Source organism: Taurulus bubalis (genome assembly GCF_910589615.1).
Source record: "Taurulus bubalis genome assembly, chromosome: 6".
NCBI lineage: Eukaryota > Metazoa > Chordata > Actinopteri > Perciformes > Cottidae > Taurulus > Taurulus bubalis.
The window spans coordinates 545001-550000 of record NC_136594.1 but is presented as its reverse complement, the minus strand read 5'-3'; positions in this window follow the sequence as shown (position 1 = coordinate 550000).

Here is a 5000-nt window from a genome sequence, read left to right as displayed (position 1 = left end):
CCTGAACACAATTCCATGCAAAAAATTTCACATTGTCATAGCGCCACCCAGCGTCAGCTTCAGGACAGCAGCAGTTTGATTCAGACAGCGACGGCAGGACGGCGGTGATGAGGGGCGGAGCTTCTCAACACTGATTGGCTGACGCAGCTATGACTCACGGGTTTTGGTCGCCAGAGTTGGGAAATTTCAACTCGGGCGACTTCGCCCCGCGTCCTTCGCGCTGTTCGCGCCGCCTCAAACGCGTCGGTCGCGTCGCCCGGCGGAAATGCCGCGCCTTCGCAACCTGTTGCGTCCGTGCATTGACTTTGCATGTAATCTTGTCGCGCGACAAAATCGTGTCGCGTTCGGTGTGAACACAGCATTACTCCTACCCAGTTGACCAGATCAGTCTAAAAATGTTGGAGGTAAAGCCATAACACATTGATGATGCTTCATCATGAATATTTTAACTTCGCGTTGAACGCTGTTGCCGTGGCAGCGCATCATTTGCCAAGAAAATAGGCAGAGACTACTGAGAAATAGGTTAAAAAAGACTCAAATGATGTAACTTTAGCTGAGAATACTCACTCACGGAATCTATGACAACCAACGCTGCTCTATGGAAACATTCAGTGTCTGGACGGCTGAAATGAACTGTTTTCATAGCGAAAAGTAAAGCGATGCGGAAGTTTGCTTCGCTTTTGGTGTGAACGCAGCATTAAGGAGTGCAAATAGACGGCACTCTGCTGCATAAAAAAAACCTTCAAAATAAAACTACAGGATTTCTTTCGTACATTTTTTGCAGCAGGAGGGCTTCAGGAAGCAAAGCGTGGACTGTGAGAGTGTCTGGTGATAAAACCCTCTCAGTGCCATAAAGCATTCAAAATAATACTTCTGCAATGTTACACATTACCAACCTTTTTGAAACCGAGAGCTACTTAGGCGACCATGGCACAGTGGTGAGCAGGGTCGTCCTCCAATCAGAGGATCGGCAGTTTGATCCCCGGCTCCGCTAGCCTGTCGATGTGTCCTTACACACTTAACCCTAAATGTCTCCTGTAGCTGTGAGTGTTGAAATTGCTGTTCAACACTCACAGAAACAGGAGCTTCTCTTCTTGTTGACGGAGAGAGTTGAATCTCTTCCTGCTGAACATGTCCACATCAACCAGAGAAACTACAGGAAGTCAGCTGACAGGTTTCTACCAGGCTACGGAGGCCCAGAGGACTCAAACCTGCACAACAAGATGGAGGAAATGTTTTGCAAAAGTTGTGAGGTTCCAAAGAGGGATTCATAATTGATTTGGGTTTTGTTGATTTTGTGTAGTATCTCTGTTGATATTGTCTGTTATAAGGGATCTGCATGTCATTGTGTTCGTTGCCTACACCTAATAAATACCAAACTGTGCTTTAAGGCAGTTGATCAACGTTCAAGAACTAAGAAGGGGTCAAATATAACACCAGATAAAAGGACTAAATAAGAGGCACAGACCTTTTATTTTAATACCTAAATTCTATTGGAGGCACCGCCAGTTAATTCAGTTTTCATAATTAGAGCGCAACGGTTGTAGGAACCATTATATTAATTTATAAAACTGGGTAATAGCGCCATCACTTTAAAAACTGTACCCAGGACCCATAGTTCTACGACACCGAGCCGATTCACATCATATTATATAGAAACATGAATGAATGAATATATACTTTATTAATCCCCAAGGGGAAATTTTTTTGTCGTCATCAGTAGCGCCTTACAATTGAAGATACAAACACACAAGATAAAAGATCAATATATAAAGAAGCAACAGGGATGAAAGGGATGATATATACAAATTAAAATAAAGTCATATATATATATATATATATATATATATATATATATATATATATATATATATATATATATATATATATATTTAAATATACACAATAAAATAGAATAGAATACAACTAACTGGAGAATATATTTATATTTACAGCCGCAGAGTATATTCAAATTAAGTAAATTAGACAACAGTAGAAAGTGCAAAATGCAAGTATGTATGGTACAGTGATGAATTAATCCACAGAGGAACTAGCAAGCGGTGACTTGTTGTGAAGCCGTATTGCTGTCGGCAGGAATGTTCTCCTGTAACGGTCCTTGGTGCAGCGGAGCGTGAGGAACCTCTTAGAGAAAGTGCCGCTCTGGCCCTGCAGCAGGTGGTAGAGAGGGTGGTCCAGGTTGTCCAATATGGACAAACGTTTCTTCAGCGTCCTCCTCTCCACCACCTGCTCCACAAACTCCTGCTTGCAGCCGATGATGGAGCCGGCTTTCTTCACTAGCTTGTTAAGTCTGTTGGTGTCACCGGCTCCAATGCTGCTCCCCAGCAGACGATGGAGAAGTACAGGGCGCTGGACACCACCGACTGGTAGAACATCTCCAGCATCTTCTGCACACATTGAAGGATCCAAGCTTCCTCAGGAAAAAGAGTCGACTCATCCCCTTCTTGTACACAGCGTTGACGTTGGCCTTCCAGTTCAGTCGGCTGTCGATGGAAACACCAGGTACCTGTACTCCTCCACCATGTGATGAGACACCAGGTACCTGTACTCCTCCACCATGTGATGAGACATCAGGTACCTGTACTCCTCCATGTGATGAGACACCAGGTACCTGTACTCCTCCACCATGTGATGAGACACCAGGTACCTGTACTCCTCCATGTGATGAGACACCAGGTACCTGTACTCCTCCACCATGTGATGAGACACCAGGTACCTGTACTCCTCCACCATGTGATGAGACACCAGGTACCTGTACTCCTCCATGTGATGAGACACCAGGTACCTGTACTCCTCCACCATGTGATGAGACATCAGGTACCTGTACTCCTCCACCATGTGATGAGACACCAGGTACCTGTACTCCTCCACCATGTGATGAGACACCAGGTACCTGTACTCCTCCACCATGTGATGAGACATCAGGTACCTGTACTCCTCCACCATGTGATGAGACACCAGGTACCTGTACTCCTCCATGTGATGAGACACCAGGTACCTGTACTCCTCCACCATGTGATGAGACACCAGGTACCTGTACTCCTCCATGTGATGAGACACCAGGTACCTGTACTCCTCCTCCATGTGATGAGACACCAGGTACCTGTACTCCTCCTCCATGTGATGGAAACACCAGGTACCTGTACTCCTCCTCCATGTGATGAGACACCAGGTACCTGTACTCCTCCATGTGATGAGACACCAGGTACCTGTACTCCTCCTCCATGTGATGAGACACCAGGTACCTGTACTCCTCCACCATGTGATGAGACACCAGGTACCTGTACTCCTCCTCCATGTGATGGAGACACCAGGTACCTGTACTCCTCCATGTGATGAAACACCAGGTACCTGTACTCCTCCATGTGATGAAACACCAGGTACCTGTACTCCTCCATGTGATGAAACACCAGGTACCTGTACTCCTCCATGTGATGGAGACACCAGGTACCTGTACTCCTCCATGTGATGAAACACCAGGTACCTGTACTCCTCCATGTGATGAAACACCAGGTACCTGTACTCCTCCATGTGATGAGACACCAGGTACCTGTACTCCTCCTCCATGTGATGGAGACACCAGGTACCTGTACTCCTCCATGTGATGAGACACCAGGTACCTGTACTCCTCCATGTGATGGAGACACCAGGTACCTGTACTCCTCCATGTGATGAAACACCAGGTACCTGTACTCCTCCATGTGATGAAACACCAGGTACCTGTACTCCTCCATGTGATGAGACACCAGGTACCTGTACTCCTCCTCCATGTGATGAAACACCAGGTACCTGTACTCCTCCATGTGATGAGACACCAGGTACCTGTACTCCTCCTCCATGTGATGAGACACCAGGTACCTGTACTCCTCCATGTGATGAGACACCAGGTACCTGTACTCCTCCATGTGATGAGACACCAGGTACCTGTACTCCTCCTCCATGTGATGAGACACCAGGTACCTGTACTCCTCCATGTGATGAGACACCAGGTACCTGTACTCCTCCATGTGATGAGACACCAGGTACCTGTACTCCTCCATGTGATGAGACACCAGGTACCTGTACTCCTCCTCCATGTGATGAGACACCAGGTGTCTGTTTGTCTGTCTGTCTGTTTGTCTGTCTGTCTGTTTGTCTGTCCCTCTGCTTCCTGCAGGACGGCGTGATGAGACGCACCTGGGCCCGGTGCTCCTGGGGGAATAAAGCTCAGCCTCTGGGCCGGCCAAGGGGCTCTCGATAGCGACCGCAGGCTCTCCGTTGTCGCCAGCTCTCGTGCGCACCCAAATAAAGCCTTTTTGCTCGGAACGCTGCGTCTTCCGTGTACTTTGTTGCGGCGCCTGAGCCGGGCCGTGACATGTGGGGGCTCGTCCGGGATCTTTTGTTCCGTGTGATCTGATTTTGATTTAGTTTGAAGCGGCGCTGCCCTGTCAGGTACAGCGGCGTTACTCCTTTGAGTTTCGTCATTTGTTGTTTTTTGTTTTGGTAGTGCTGTGGGGACCGCGGCTAGAGCGTCTCGTCTCGGGAGCACTTCCATGGTGCAGGGCAGTCGCCAGTTGCTGGTTGCTTTCCCTCGCCACTGGGCTCCAGTGCATAAATACCCGCCGCCATTAACCACATGAAGACTAGGGTTGAGTTTATTGTTTTAGTTAGTGGGTGGGAAGGTAGTCAGCTAGAGGGGCGCGCTGCTGATATGTCATTGGCTGTGGACTACACACCGGTAGCTTTCATTCATTTATTTATTTATTTTTCTCCCGTTGATGGTTTCGGACACACTTGGCTATGGAGAGTGTTGACCACTTCGTGGCTTCTCCTTCGGAGCAGAATTTGGATCTCTGCACGAAGGAGCAACTGCTGAAAATAGCAGAATATTATGGCATTGACGTGGGTGATAAACGGTTGAAGGACAGAGTTAAGGCCGTTTTGAGGTTGGGGTTGGAGGAAAGAAAAGTGTTAACGGAAGGTGCATCAGCTGTGCTCCAGGA